General features: G+C 40.0%; 1 protein-coding gene across 3 annotated transcripts in view; it reads right to left on the reverse strand.

Moving 5' to 3' along the window:
- The window catches only part of Zfyve9 (zinc finger FYVE-type containing 9), a 150,011-nt gene that overhangs the window by 111,886 nt on the left and 20,790 nt on the right, over positions 1-17,335 (reverse strand). The window lies entirely within an intron of this gene.

Consider the following 17,335-nt stretch of genomic DNA (forward strand, 5'->3'; position numbering starts at 1 on the left):
AGTCAGGTGAATATCGAAAATCACAAATCACAAGAGCAGAAACTCATAAGCAAAAACTTTGCAAGCGTTAACTGCCAGGGCAGGAAAATCTGGGCTGTGACTGGTGACTTGCTAGAGGCTTAGTGTGAGTATCTCTGAAGGGCCAACAACTCACATCAAAGGAGAACGCCACACTCTCAGGAGTTTGGGCTCCAAGAGCTCCAACTGTAACAGTTAGAGTCACTGTCGTAGAAAAGCCCCATAGTGCTTCTGGCAGGGAAGGGACAAAAGAACTATTCTGAAATAAGCCAGTTCTTAACAAGGTCTGTCCCTGGGAGAAATTCTTTTACTAAAACACAACCTGCTAGAGTCATATCAGAGCCTAACTGACCCGAGAAAAGGCAAATACCATTTTACCCATTTTGTCCCCTGGAAACAGAGGGAAAAAAATTAACTAGCATTTGTGAGGTTAACAGGTCAGAGGAATAGGCATGTTCAAAGACTGACTTAATCGCAGGACTACAGAATGTTTCCCTTTCCTATCCCAACTTCATCGTATTACTAAGGGTCTATTTTTAGTTGTTTCTTTACCTAGTACACGATGTCCTGCTACCAAGAGAAGACTACAAGGCATACTGAAAGGTAAAAACAAACCAAACACAATTTTAAGAGATAGAGCAAGCACAGAAACCAGACTAAATGAGGCAGAAATACTGGAACTTTCAGACCAGGAATATAAAAACAACTATGATTAATATAAGACCTATAATGGGTAAAACAAAGTGTAAGAACAGATAGGCAAGGCAAGAAAAGAGAGAAATTCAGAAAAGTGTGCTAGAAAGATGGCTCAGTCAGTAAAGTGCTTGTCACTCAAGTATGAGGACTTGAGTTCAATTCCCAGAAGCCACATGGAAAAGCCAGGGGTGGTGGCACACACTTGTAATTCCAGTGCTTGGAAGGCAGAGACAGGCAGACGAAGCTCGCCAGCAAGTCAGACTAGCCTACTTTGTGGATTCCAGACCAATGAGACACATGCCCTCAAAAACAAGGTAGGGGGCTAGAGAGATGGCTCATCAATTAAGGGCACTGGCTGCCTTTCCAGAGGTTCTGAGTTCAACGCCCACCACTCACCTGGCAGCTCACAACTGTCTATTATTGGATCCAATCCCTCTTTCTGGTATGCAGACATACATTCAGACAAAGCATCCCTGTACATATAATATATAAGTAAATCCTAAAACAAAACAAACAAAAACCAAACAGGGGTTGTGATGCACGCCTTTAATCGCAGAACTTGGGAGGCAGAGGCAGGTGGATCTCTGTGAGTTCAAGGCCAGCCTGGTGTAGAGTGGGTTCCAGTACAGCCAGAGCTACATAGTGAGATGCTGTCTCAAAAACAAACAAACAAACAAACAAGGTGGCTGGCACCTGAGTAATGACACTCAAGGTTGACTTCTGGCTTCCATATGCATACATACATGTGTGCACCCACATGTATGCACACACGCACACACACATGCGGACACAGATACCCAGCCCAAAAGAACCCCCTGAAACTGAAGAAAGAACCAAAAGGCCACACTCAGTGGGGACCTGTATTAGTTTATCACCTAACCCTTATCAGAGCAGCTTTTTCTTTCAGTAGATGGTGATGAACACAGAGACACACAGGTGCAGAGAGCAAAAAACTTTGGAACACTCAGTCCTAGAGGGGACGTTTTTTATCACCCCTCCCCCAAGGCCCAGGAGTCTACCCAGAAGAGGACTTGGAAAGAATGTGAGCCAGAGGTGGTGGATGACTCCAAGGAAACAGTGTTCTCCAGACACACCACGGATGACACACATGAACTCAGAGACTGCGACAGCATGCACAAGGCCTGCACAGGTCCAACCCAGACCAAATCCCAGCACATAGCAGAAGAGGAAGTGGATGTCAAGTCCCACTCCTAACCAGGAAGCTATTTGCAGTGGATTCCTGCTGGTGTTCTTCAATGAAGTGACACTGGTCACATACCACACTCTAGGTCAGGAGTAGTTACCAGTACAAAATGGACTCCATGTGGGTTTTGTGGGGGGAGGGTTGTTTTTAGTTTGTTTTTTAAGAGAGAGGAAGAACATAAAGTTGGGTTAGTAGGAAGATGGGGAGAATCAGGGCAGAGTTGGTGAAGGTCAAAGAATATAGTCAAAATATATTATATGAAAAATGTTAAAAGTAAAATAAAGGGGTTGGGGATTTAGCTCAGTGGTAGAGCACTTGCCTAGCAAGCACAAGACCCTGGGTTTGATCCTCAGCTCCAAAAAAAAAAAGTAAAATAAAATAAAATTAAAAAAAAAAAAGAAATGCTAGAAATCAGATACTGTATCAGAAATGAAACTGTCTTTGATGGACATATTAAGAGAAGACATGGCTGAACAAAGACTCTCCTAAACTTGAGGATTTCTTAGCAGAAAGCAGAAAAAAAAAAAAGAATTAAAACACTACAAGTAATTACTAAAAAGGAAAAATATTTGCTTTATAATGACAGAATTCCTTCCAATTAGTGTCAGATATTAAGTCCACAAGTCCAGGAAGTTCAGAGAACACTAAGCCAGAAAAATGAGGAGCAACAGCAGCAGCAGTGTGTGTGACTGTGTGTGTGTGTGTGTGTGTGTGTGTGTGTGATTGTGTGTGACTGTGTGTGTGACTGTGTTATACATACCATATTCAAACCATAGAAATTCAAAGATAAAGAAAAATGCAGGCCAGGCATTCTACTGCTGAGAGGCAGAGGTGTAAGGATCAGGAGTTGGAGGCAAATCTGAAGTACACCGTAAGTTTGAGATAGCCTGGGCATCAAGACTGAAAACAAACAGAGCAGTGAGATGGCTCAGCAGGTGAGAACACTGAATTTAATCCTTGGAGCCCATAACTGAAGCAGAAAACCAACTTTTGAGAATTGTCCAGTCCTCCACATATGCATCGTGTGTGTAGGCACACATACAAACAGTAATAAGTAACGTTTAAAAACAAAAAAGAAAAAATAGAAAAAGAAGCCACAGAGAAGGAGAGGAAACATCTTACAGAAAGCAAAGGTAAGTATTATATCCAACTTTTCCTGAAAAATCATACAAATCAGAAAGAGGGACAGAACATTTAGAGAGCTGGTTGTAAGAGTTAACCAACATAGAAATCTGCACTCTCCAAGTTTGCCCATTATAAGTGATGGACATAACATTAATAATCAAATTTGGTTGTATAAATGCACCAATCAAAAGTCAGCAGTTGGGTCAGGGATGGCTTAGTGGGTAGAGGCACTTGCACACAGACCTGACAACCTGAATTCAACCCCCTGGATTGTGAGAGAACTGAATCCTGAGAGCTGTCCTCTGACCTCTGAAGTACATAATAAGTTTGAGATCATGTGTGCCATAGCATGCACACATACTTGTATACAAAAAAAAATTACATTTTTAAAAGGCTTCCAGGCCAGGCTTGATGGCAAACCCTTTTATTCCCAGCATTCAGGAGGCAGAGGTAGGTGGATTTATGTGAGTTCAAGGCAAGCCTGGCTAGGGCTACACAGAGAAACTCTGTCTTGAAAAAAATCAAAATAAATAAATAAAATAAAAATAAAAGGTCTTCAGCCAGCCTAATTAAGAAGGAAAAGAAATCACTTCTCGGCCTTTTGGCTAAGATCAAGTGTAAGGAGGAAAAGAAGATACAAATTTCTAATACCAGAAATGAAAGAAGGAACACCTCTATAGAGCCTGTAGAGAATAAAAGCATAAAAATGAATACTGTTAACAACCCTATGTCCACAAACTTGATAACCTAAATGAAGAGGGCCACATGTTAGTGTACTACAGCAAAGTATCTGAGATAATCAATTTATTTATTTGTTTATTCGTTTTCCGAGACAAGGTGTAGCTTTGGTGCTTTTCCTGGAACTCGCTCTGTAGCCCAGGCTGGCCTTGAACTCACAGAGATCCGCCTGCCTCTGCCTCCCGAGTGCTGGGATTAAAGGCGTGCGCCGCAGCCTCTGGCACCAGCCGGTGTAGAGGTAATCAATTTATAAGGAAGAATGATTTCCTGAGACACTTCAGTGCAGTTGCTTGGCCCCGACCCTATAACACTGTGGTGGTGCAGGCTACCATGGTAGGGGCAAGCTGCTGAAAAAAAGCTGCCCATTTCTGGACCGAAAAGCAAAGAGATAGAAGGGGATAGGGCACCAGTATGCCCTCCAAGGGCATACCCTCAATGACCTAAATTCCTTTTATTAGGTAAAAGCTCCTAATGCTTCTACCACTTCCCATTAGTTCCCATCAGCTAGGAACCACGTTTTCAAAACATTAAATTTTAGGAAAATACATAATAGATCAATTCTTTGAAAGTCAGAATCTGCCAAACTCACACAAGAATAGATAATCTGAAAAGGCCTTTATCTAGAAAGGACCTTAAATCAATAGTTAATAGTCTTTCAAAACAGAAAACACCAGATTCACTAGCAAATTCTACTAAACATTTAGGGTTGAAATTATACTGATTTGCTCCAATGTGTTTTCCAAAAGTAAATATAACAAGAATATTTTCTAATTCATTCTATGAGGTCAACTATTATTACCCTAACCCCAAAACGAAAGACATTATAAGAAAAGAAAACTAGTTTAGTGTCTCTCATCAACATAAATGAAAAAAAGCTGGACAAAAATATTAGCAAAACAAATCTAACATGATATAATAATTATATACAATAACCAAGAGAAATTTATCACTAGTATGGAAAACTGGTTCAGTGAATTTAAAAACTGATCCATGTAATACATCATATCAGCAGGCTAAAGAAGAAAAATCAGTCATGCCAATGGATACAAGAAAATCTTTTTTTCAAAATCCAACAGCCATTCATGATAACAATTCAGAAAACTGCCAGGCATGGTGGCACATGCCTTTAATTTCAACACTCAGGAGGCAGCTCTCTGTGAGTCTCAGGCCAGCCTGGTTCATAAAGCAAGATCCAGGATAGCCAGGACTATTGCACAGAGAAACCTTGTCTCAAAAAACAAAACAAAACAAATCAAAAAACTAGGAAAGGAATAGAAGGAAGGAAGGAAAGGATTGCCTTCACTTTGATAAACAATATCTACAAAAATAAAAACAGCATCACACTTAACTGATGATGGAAATTCAAAACTATACTACTAACACCAAGAACAAGATAACAATATCTCCTCATATGGAAAGTTCTAGCTAATGTAATATAAGAGGAAAAGGAAATAAAAGGTACAAAGATTGAAAAGAAGGAACACTGTCTTTGTTCACATACATCATGATCTAGGTAAAAGCCCAAAGGATCAGAAATATTCCAGAAACTACTAAGTAATTATAGCAAGGTACTTGCAAAGCTACACAGAGAAACTCTGTCTCGAAAAACCAAAAAAAAAAAAAAAGGTACTTGCACAAAAATTGCTTTCTATATACTAAAAAGAAACAAGTGTAATTTAAATTCAAAACACAGTATCACTTATACAAGCATTTAAAGAAAATACAAAACTTCAAGAAACAAAATAAAAGAACTAAATAAATGGAGAAAGACATTTCATGTTCATGGACAGAAAGACTTGGTATTGTCAGTTAACAGTTCTTCACAAAACAATATAAAGTTAACGTAAATTTTGAAACTATTAAACTACTAGAACATAATGCAGGTGAAAAACTGAGATGGCCTTAGATTTTTCAGTGCCCCCGCCCCAAACAGGGTTTCTCTGAGTAGTTTTGTGCCTTTCCTGGAACTCACTCTGTAGTCCAGGCTGGCTTTGAACTCACAGAGAGAACCTCTCGAGTGCTGGGATTAAGGGCGTGCGCTACCACCGCCTGGCTTGTTAGTGTCTTTTTAGATAGGACATCAAACTCACAACTATGAAAGAACTGGTAATCTAGACTTCATTAAAACTAAAATTTTCTCAGCTGGGTACAGTGGTGCATATGTAAGATCCCAGCTGCTTTGGAAATTGTGCAGGAGGATCACTTTAATTTTTAGTTCAGCCTGGACAACAAAGTGATACTCTCATGGTTAGCCAATGTTTACTCAAATGGAGTACAAGTCCAAGTAATAATAAACCCTAGTGAGTTCCATAGACCATGATGGACCTATGGTTCATGTTGTAACCCACTAGGTTTCCTAGTGGCTGTACCCAGCAGGACTGCAAAGAGGTTGACTGGACCACGGGCCTGAGTACCATCTGTTTGTAAGGGTCTGCCCTTGACTGTAACTAGCAAGGGGGAGGTCTTTTGCTCCACCCCTTGGCATTGTTATAAACAGACCTTTGGAATAAAGTTCTGGGCCGATGGATAAGGATCCAGACCCACCCGAGTCTATCCTGTGTTTTCTCTCCACTCTGTATTTCTAACTAAGTTTCTTATCCCTCATTCCTCAAGAGTCCCAGGGATAAATAAATGTGGGGGCTGGTCCACCACAGGTTCACAACAACCTAATACATTTATAAGTCCCTAGAAAAGAAAAGCTTCAAATATAAAGTAGTGACAAGAAAATATAATACTAATTAAACCTGGAGAGCTGGCCTAGTAGATAGAGCATTTGCTGTACAAGCTTAAGAACCCATTTGCACTCCCAGAAATCATGTAAAATGAAATGATGCAACAGTGTGCATATGTATTCCAAGCGCTCCTATAGTGAAAAGGATGCTTCCAGGCCACCTAACCTAGCATACCCAGTGAGGAACATGGAGGGATACAGTTTCAAGCTGGAGAGATGGTTCAGATAGTAAAGGCACATGCCATCAAACCTGACATCTGAGTTAAATCCTGAAACCCACCTACTGGAAGTAGAGAACTGACTCCTGCAAATTATTCTCTGACTTCCACATGTGCACTGTGGCATACACACAGGCACAAGCATACACACACATAAAAATAAACATTAAAAAGTTTTTTAAAGTGAGCTCCAGGGCTCCTTCTATCTCTGTTCTTCAATGGAAAGTGAGTCAAAAGCTTAAAAGCAATTTTGAATTTACGAATTCTTTCCCTCTCAGTAACTGGTAGAGGGTCCAGCATATTATACTCTGTATGAACAGCTATGTTGGAACAAACACAGAAATCTCCTTGCTATGCTACAGACTCCATATGATGGTGTCATCCACACCTTGGTATGACTTCTGCATTGCCTCACAGTATGGTTATTCAGAGGAAGCTCCCAAACATTTTTAATTGACTCAATCGCCATTTCTGAATATGCATGGAAGCAGCTAAAGAAATCAGTGTAAAATACCCAACCCCTTCCTCATAAAAAGACCACACTCTGACTTGCAGCTCAAGGTAGCTCTGTAGAGTCTGGTGGTGTTTATGTCTCATTAAACAAATTCATGTTCCTTTCAAGTCTTCTTGTTTTAAAAACTGAAAAGGGGAAAAAGGTAAAAACCAAACCAACCAACCAACCAACCAACCAACTAAAACCTGCCCTGAACAATTACAGGGCACTTAGCCCATCCGGGTGCTTCTGAGGCTGTGTCCATTAAATCTATTCATGTTTTATTCTCTGGTTTCTCTCCAAGGTGTTTCTTCTCACTACATTATTTAAGGATGAGTTCACTTCAGCACACTAGATACAGCTTTTGGGGCTCCTGACCTTTTGTTTCTCTTTTTAAATGCTTGTTTGGCTAAGTGCTATTAGACTGGTTACTTTCCACGGTATCATTCTTAGTGATCTAGGTTTGTAGTTTCATGTGAAACAATGAGGCAATGTGGTGAAATGGAAAAAATGCAGGATCTCTGGGACCAGGTGATCTGAGTTTGTGTACTGGTTCAGACATCAGCTAACTATTTGATTGTAAATTTCCAAAAATCTCAGTTTTCTTTTTTCAAATGTGGATCTCAATTATATCTAACCCACTTGGGTCATAACACTGCATGAGGATTATAAAATTAGATGACAACGTAGAAACACTTTATAAAATATTCTACAAACATGCACCACCACTATATGAAATATGGCTCAAAAACAGTATCAATGATGCCAATGGGGATTGAGAGCCCAATATGGCCAGCTTTGGCAAGCATTAACGTAAGTCTAGGAACTGCAGCCATGCGGTTGGATTCTCCAGAAGGTAATGTATGGTAACTGCTTTTTCAAGTATGTTTGAGAATGTGTCACCTTGGAGATTAAAGATAACACTGAAGATCACTGACCTCCATTTATTAACAGTAGCATGCCAGCTAAGCATTTTCATTTTCACAATCCTATTCAAGCTGGAGTAGTACCTACTTCTCAGGAGTGGCTCTGTGCAACATTTTTTGGCCTCCTGAAATTCATTTAGCCTCCTTTGAAGATACCTTAAAATTTGTGAGTCTGAAAGCAGCCATTATGAGACCATTAGTTCTGCTCCTTGTGAGCTGCCTGTTTTTCCTTTACGGTTCTTAGTTGTTCTTTTGCAGAGCTGCCAGCTTAAGCCGTGCTGGGATCAAGAAAAATGGGCCTCAGTGGTTCGTGTTCCTGGAGTTGTGTCCATGCCAGTGGATGCCCACACGCTCCAGAAGACAATTTGACATTGCTGCTGCCGTTGTTGCTGTTATAACAGTGCCGACCACTGCTACTACTATTTCTGGGATTGCCATTTCATAACTGGTTACTACAGCTAGCACAGTGGAGACCATGGCAGCAAAAGTAGCTACCACAGTTAGTTAATCTTTCATTCTATTGGGAATAACAAAATTAAATCAATAGTTATATACATTTCGATTGGCTTTGAAAGTTATAAATTTATAAACTCAAGTTCCATTTGCTCTCAGGACACCATCTTACAAGGACTCCAATTTGCAGTAAGGTCGTTACAGAAGGGAATGGCTCAGTTGCCTTTAGCCTACTGGCTATGGGTAGGTTAGGACTTCTGTTGGTCTTTTCTGTGTGAACACACAGATTGCAAGCCCAGTGCCACTTAGAGATCTTTAGCAACAGTTAACTCTGCAGCTCTCACACAATTGAGCCTGTATGATAATGAGTATTCAGAGACAGGTAATGCCTGGGGAGCGCTCACCAACCTAAGACAGAACACCTGTGTGGCCTGGACAGGTGTCTCCATGATGGGTAAGGTTACCTGCTGACATCCCACACAACCTAAGTCAGAAGCTCATTTTTTTAGTAAAAAGGGGGGTGGGTGGGTAAGGTTACCTGCTGACATCCCACACAACCTAAGTCAGAAGCTCATTTTTTAGTAAAAAGGGGGGTGGGTGGGTAAGGTTACCTGCTGACATCCCACACAACCTAAGTCAGAAGCTCATTTTTTAGTAAAAAGGGGGGGGGGGCTGTAGGGCCCTGGCCCCCATTTTGGGTAACTGTTGCTTTGCTTGCTGACCTTGACCTTGATAGGCTCCCTAAGCTAATTCTTTGCGGGGTTCCACCCTCCTGAATGCATAAAGGAAGTTCCTTGTCTGTGTATCCTGCATATTGGGCATTAACAGCTTAGATGCAATATTGTAAAACATCAGAAGCGAACTTCTGCCCTCTGGGGTTCTCCCATTGTGCTGTAAGCTTGTATTTAAGACCTCCTCCCTCCTTCAATAAATGGCATTTGGCATTCAAAAAAAAGGAAAGAAAGAAATTGAAGATAGCAATGTTCTAAAACAGGAAGTGGTGATGGAGTCATTGGCCTATGAGGATGCTAGACTAAAGTCTATAAAATTGTGCAAACAGGAAAATTGTATACTATGTGAATTATCTGTCAATAAAGATATTATATTTAAAAAAAAAAAAAACAGTATCAATGAAAGGACAATTCACTACTGATGACAAGAAGATCCAGTCTGTCTGATGGGATCATGGCTACTTCTCCAAAGCTTGGCATAGCCTTTCTTTTAATTTTTTTTTTTTATGTGATAGGTGTTTTGTCTGAATGTGTTTGTGTGTGCCACATGCATGCCTGGACCCACAGACCAAAGAGGGTGTTAGATCCCCTAGAATTAGAGTTACAGATGGTTGTGAGCTGCCATGTAGGTGCTGCTCTTAAACACTGAGCCATCTCTCCAGCCCCAAAAGCCTGGCATATTTGAATTTTGAAAAAAAAACTAAAATAATGAAAGGAAATAAAAAAAGCACTCATTATTGACTTTACACAAATAAAGAGACGTCTACATTTCAACTTCCTTACTCATAAAGGGTGCAACACTAGCATCTACTTAAAGATTGCTATGAAGATTAAAAGAAATGATACTCATAGAATAAAATATAATACTTCTCTTCTTGTTTCCTTCTCTTAAGTCATGTTTAGAAAGTGATTGAAAAATAAAAGAGGAAAATAGCTAATAGTTAAAAACCAATGGGTACTAAATCAGATTTTTTAAAAAAGACTTTTATTTATTATATATATAGTGTTCTGCCTGCATGTGTCCCTGCATGTCAGAAGAGGGCACCAGATCTCATTACAGATGGTTGTGAGCAACCGTGTGATTGCTGGGAATTGAACTCAGGACCTCTGGAAGAGCAGCCAGTGCTCTTAACCACTGAGCCATCTCTCCAGCCCCCTAAATCATATTTTTGGTTGTTGTTGTTTTTTTGAGACAGGGTTTCTCTGTGAAACAGTCTTGGCTGTCCTGGAACTCACTCTGTAGACCAGGCTGATCTTGAACTCACAGAGATCCACCTGCCTTTGCCTCCCTAGTGCTGGGATTAAAGGTGTGTGCCACCACCACCCAGCTGAATCAGATTCTTTTAGGAAAAAAGAACTACCATCTGTATTTTATTTTCAATAAGTTAACAGTTTGCAAGGAATACATGAATCAGGTGAGATTATGTTAGGCTATAAAATAAGTTATGAAAATTTTAAAGATTTAAAAATCATATAAAATATATGTTTTCTTTTTATTATTATTGTTATTTTTTAAATATATGTTTTCTAATCACAGCAAAATGCAATTTTAAATCAGAAAAGCCTGAGAAATTCCCAACACTTGGGAATTTGGGGGGGGGGTGAAGACAGGGGTCCCTTGTATCCCAGGTTGGCTTCAAACTCACTATGTAGCTGTAGATGACCTTGAGCTTGCCCCTGTCTGCACCTCCTGAGTGCTGAGATTATAAAGGTGGACCATTCTGGTCAGTTTATGTGGTGCTGGTGATCAAACCCAGGGCTTTATGCACAGATAAGGATTCTGCTGACTGAGCTAGAATCTCCAGTCCAACATAAGGAAATTAAACAACATACAAATAACCAAAAGGTCAAAGAATAAATTTGGGAGTTAGAGATACAGCTTAGCAGTTAAGAGCACTTGCAGAGGACTTGGATTTGGTTCCCAACACCCACTTGGTGGCTCACAACCATCCTAACTTCAGTTCCAAGGGGCTCAGTATGTTCTTTTGTCCTCCACAAGTACCAGGTATATATAATTGGTATACATAATGGCAAAGACTCATACATATAAAACAAAATAATATAAAAAATATTTTTGAAAAATAAATGACATGGAAAGTTAGAAAAGACTCTGAGATAAATAAAAATACAAATGCAGGGGCTGGAGAGATGGCTCAGTGGTTAAGAGCACTGGCTGCTCTTTCCAGAGGACCTGAGTTCAATTCCTAGCACCCTCATGGCAGCACATTTGTCTGTAGCTCCAGTTCCAGGGAATCTAACACACTTACAGAGACACACGCAGGGAAAACATCAACGAACATTTAAAAAAATCATTTAAAAATTATTTATGGCTGGGCAGTAGTGGTGTACATCTTTAATTCAAGCACATGGGAGGCAGAGGCAGGTAGATCTTTGAGTTCGAGGCCAGTCTGGTCTACAGAATGAGTTCCAGGCCAGCCAGGGATACATGGAGAAACCCTGTCTCAAAAAACAAACAAACAAACAAAAAACCTAAGTAAATAAATAAATAAATAATACAAATGCAGTATCCTAAAACTTATGGGATACAACCAAATCTGTACCTGGGAAAGTCTAGCTAAAAATATCTTAGCAGAGAATGGGCAGGTTTAACAGTTTTTCTATGCAGACCAACCTAAGCTGGCCTCAAACTCAGGGCACTCCTGCCTGAGCCTGTGAAATGCTGGGATTACAGACATGAGTCACAAACAGTTTACTTAGAATTTTAAAAGACTTCAAATAATAATTTAATTTTCCACCTTAAGAAATTATGAAAAGGGAAGGAACCTAAACCAAAGAAAACAAAGTATTAATGAAGATTAAAATAGAATGGAATAAAAATACAGAAAATTAAAAAACAAAATTTAGGTTTTTAAACAGAGTTTTAAAAGGAAGGAGCCTTTAACTAAGACTGATAAGATAGAAGACTCAAGTTAAAAATCAGAAATGAAAGTAGGAACATTACTATTAACTTTATGGAAGTAAAAAGAGTTGAATAACCTAGGTAAAATTAATAAATTCTCAGAAATACATGAGCTTCAAAATTGTCTCATGTAGAAATAGATCATCTGAGTCTGGAGAGATGGCTCAGCTGGTAAGACACTTGAGGCCAAACCTGATAACCTGAGTTCAACCCCTGAGACCCACAAGAAAAGGAGAGACTCTTGCAAGTTGTCCTCTGACCTCCACACGTGTGCTATAGCATGCATGCATGCATACATACATACACATAAATAAATATAACATGAAAAAGGAAGAGGATAATTCCTCAACCTGAAAAGGGTGGCTAATGACATACTTCTAAAAGATATGAACTTGAATACAGAAAATACATATCCACAAAAACCAAACAAGGATGAAAGATACAAGAGCAATATACAAAAATCAACCATATTTCTGTACACTACTAACCAATAATCCAAAAGTGAAATTAAGAAAGCAATTTATTACAATAGCATCAAAAGAAGGAAATGTAACGAAGGTGCAGTATTTGTACATGGAAAACTATGAAGCATCTTGGAAAGAAGTTAAAGGTGACCTAAATAAATGGGAAGACTGCCATGCCCATGAGTTGGGAGTTGTTTTTTGTTTTTTTTTTTTTAATTTTTGAGACAGGGTTTCTGTGTGTAGCCCTGGCCGTCTGGGAACTCACTCTGTAGACCAGGCTGGCCTCAAACTCACAGCGATCTGCCTGTCTCTGCCTCCCCAGTGCTGGGATTAAAGGCGTGTGCCACCACCACCCAGCTGAGTTGGAAGTCTTAATGTTAAGATAATTCCCAAATTGAAGTACATATTCAACAAAACTATAGCAAGATCCCAGGTACTCTGTGTTGTCAATACTGTCAAGATAATCCAACATACATCTTGTAGAATATGGAAATGTAAAGAAATTCACATGGAAGTACTAGCCAAAAGCATACCATAAATTCAAAGTTGAAGGGCTCACGTGGCCTACTTAACAAACTTACTACAAAATTAATTTGGAAAGTATGTTTCTACCATAAATTACACACACACACACACACACACACACACACACACGAATCTGTCATGGTTGGTAAGTGTGGCAGAGGCCTGAAATTGATGCTGAGAGCTTATATCTTTAACTGTAAGCACCAAGCAGAGGCATTGAACTTGGTGTAGAGTTAGGCCTTAAGCTCTCAAAGCCCACCCCCTGACATACTTTCTCTAGCAAAACCACACCTCTCAAGCCTCCCCAAATAGCACCTCAAATTGTTCAAATGTCCAAGACACTTCTCATTCAAATCACTACAGGCACTAAAATAATTTAAGGAGGAAAAAATAGTGCTGGGACTACTGAATATTCACATCAAGTTATACCTCAGACCTGACATAAAAATGAATTCAAAATTGATTATATATCTAAATGTAAGAGCTAAAACTCTTAAAAGGAAACACAAGACAAATCTTTATGACCTTGGATTAAGCAATGATTTCCTACACATGATGCGTCAGCCAGAGGACCAGGAAAGCTGTTGTGTTTCCTAGAAATGAGAGGTAAGTTGTATTCATGACACTTCCAACAATATGGCTGCCTAAATAAAACCCAGAAAGTACACCAGCAATAGACATGCTAACATGAAAAGGGAAATCTCCATGGGCTCTACCCACAGACAAAGAACTACAGGAAACTAAAGAACGCTGAGAGCAGGAGAAAAAGGTTTCCCTGGAGTGAGCCCTTTAACTTGTTTATCTAGGAACAAGTGGCCAGCCTTGGAATTCTACACATACAAGTAACACTACCACTGAGCAGGCTGTACTGGTGTGTCTAGGGTAGGTACATGTGGGTGGCTGGTAGCAACAACAACTGAAGAAACAGAGGCTATGGTTTTGAGAGGGAGCAGATGGGGCACGGGAGAGGTTGGAGGGAGAAAAGAGAAGGGGGGGAACTACGTAATTATATTTTAATTTAAAAGAGAAAAATATATGTTGCAGAATATTCCTTTACACTGTGTGAAGATGTGTCACTGTGACTGGTTTAATAAAGAGCTGAATGGCCAATAGCTAGGCAGGAAGAGGTTTAGTAGGACTTCTGAGGACAGAGAGCTCCAAATTCAACCAAATGCTTTCCACATGCAAGAATACCCACGTGCACATGTGCACACACCCAAAAAGCAATAGTATTAAAACATTTTCAAACTTGTCTGGAGAGATGGCTCAGCACTTAAGAGCACTGGCTGCTCTTCTGGAAGACCTGGATTTAATTCCCAGTACCCATATGGCAGCTCACAGTCTGTAACTTTAGTTCCAGGGGATCTGTATCCTTTTGGCCTACTGGGGCACCAGCCACACATGTGGTACACAGACATGCATGTAGGCAAAACACCATATACATGAAACTAAATTAAAATTTTTTTAAATGACTCAAACATTCAATAGAGTTTAACCTAGGTTGTTGAGTTTATAAAAATGTTTAAATAGGTTAGGTAATCTTCTAAGATGAAACAACCTTCAGTCTACTAAAAAGCATCCAAACACAATGTGATGAGTTTAAATCACATCAGTAGTTCCTAAAGTACAGCCCAAAGACCCCTGAGGAAAACTACTTTTGCTAACATTATGTCTAATAAGAACACTATAAGAAAAAGTCTTGGTATGTCCATCGTAGGGCACACAAAAGTGTAAAAGCAAGAGTGGATACAACTGCTTACACATTAATACAAATCAAGCAGGTAATACCAAAGCATTCTAGAAGTCCTATCCCTCACTGTCTCTTCACTGTGCTCAGTTAAGGAGGGAGAAGGGGGGGGTCCATTTCCCTTGATCGATGAAGCAAAAAATTATTAACTTTATTAAATTTGAACTCTTGGATAAGTGTTCTTTATCATCTTTGTGGAATAGTGGAGCCTAGTAGCTGTGATTCCAGCTATTCAGAAGGCCAAAATGAAAGGATCAGACGTTAAAAGCCTACCTGTCCAGAATGAGATCAAGGCCAGCTCCAGGAACTTAGTGAAATCTGATCTCAGAATAAAAAGTTTAAAAAGAGAGCTGTAGTAAAGTGCTTGCCTAGCATGTGAAAGACCCTAGGTTCAATCTTCAGCATTAGAAGGAAAAAAAAGTGTGTGCGTGTGCGTGTGCGTGTGCGTGTGCGTGTGCGTGTGTTGCTGATCAATGGAATTGGTCATTTCAATCAACATTCATTAAGCACTTACTATGTGTCAGACCACATCTGAAATGTCTATTTCCAGTTCCAAGTAGATAACTCATTTCACACATAGATATGCATATTCAAGAGAAAGTAATGTGTGGGGGAACAGCCCCCACCAAGGTACTCTTGAGCAGGGAGAAGTGGAAAATATTTAGATAGAAATTCCTAGACAATGAGAAGAAAGAAACACAAGATAGCCTCAGGAGGGCCTGGGTCAAAACCCACCAGCCCAGAACTTTATTCCAAAGGGCTTTTTATAACAATGTCAAGGGGTGAAGCAAAAGACCAAGTGTAGACCCTTCCAAACACCTGGTACTCAGGCCCATGGTCCAATCATCCTCTTATATAGTCCTGCTGGGTAAAGTCACTAGGAAACCTCAGTGATCTCCAACAGTAATGACAAAATAAGAGTATCTAGAAGAGGTTTTAGTTATTAAATACAAAAGCAACTTAAGGAAATATAATCAGGCAATCATTATAACATTAGTACCTAACAGTTGCTTAGTACTTACATATGGAGGTGTGTCAGTTGTACTGACCTTCATGAAAGAACTTGCCAATAAGTACTATGTGTACAGTCATATGACCCCAGCTGCAGCCCCTTGGGGATCCCCTGCTTTCAAGTGAGGCCATGCTTTTTCAGGGTGGCCCCAGCCAATGATTGATCAACAGTATGGGCACCAAAGAATTGGCCATTTCTTAATAACACAAAACTCTAAAAGACAGGCTTTGATCGCACAGCTTTACTTGGTTAATGGGAAACTTTGTCAGATCTACTTGGCACTTCTGAGCTCTCCCTACAATCCTACCATCCTTTCCTCAGGAGTCTTCCCCTTCTGCATAAACTTCTCATATTCCTAATTCTGTCTCAGCAGCTACTTCCTAAAAGACTGGAACTGACACAGTTGATAGCAGACAAGAACTGAGAAAACAGGAGGTAAAATGGGCTTGGAAACCAGATCATTTATCATCCTACTAGCAACGAGAACCTCATGCCAGGTGGGATATGAGACATGCATGGACAGTCCTTGGCACAAGCTGCTGGTCCAAGCAATAACACTTTCGCAAGATGTGACTTTAGAGAAGGTTCCCAGAAAGAAATTCTCTGATTGCTATAAAGACTGAAAAGTGTGAGTTACAAGAACAATAGAATGAGCTCAGCTATTTTGTTTCACTGATTCCCCAGAGAGGGCCACTAACAAATGACTGAAAACTAAGGACTGTTTGGGAGCACACAAAGATCCTTATCACTACAGTGGGAAAGCAGTAAACACAGAGTAAACCCAGGGCAGTTAAGACCATTGTTTCAAAGATAACTAAATGTTCAACCATGGGGAAATATGTTATGGAAGGTCCAGGATCTTAATTTAGGAAACCAGAAGTCTGAAGGATGAGATAGGTACACCTAAAACACTGGACCTCAAAGACAGTACCCCCCACACACACACACACACTTTTTTTTTTTTTTTTTTTTTTTTTGGCTTTTTGAGACAGGATGGTTGTCCTGGAACTCACTCTTAGACCAGGCTGACCTCAAACTCTGTCTGTGCCTGTGCCTGTGTTAGGATTAAAGGCATGCACCACCACTGACCAGACAGTAATTTTTCTTTGAACCCTCCAAATCTACAAGAATGAGTTAGCACTCCCCATGGTCTATGGCTACATTTCAGAGGCCTTTGTCCTTGTTACAGAACACTATCCTAACATAACAGCCGTCAACCTCATCAGTGCAGCTGGAACTACTTGCAAGAGACTCTCCAGCTTGAGCATTTTGATAGTTAATATTCTCTCATAGAAGGGAGGAGTCACTGCACCTCACCTGAGAGGCTATTCTCT

The sequence above is a fragment of the Onychomys torridus genome, chromosome 2 (genome assembly GCF_903995425.1).
Source record: "Onychomys torridus chromosome 2, mOncTor1.1, whole genome shotgun sequence".
NCBI classification, from domain to species: Eukaryota; Metazoa; Chordata; class Mammalia; order Rodentia; family Cricetidae; genus Onychomys; species Onychomys torridus.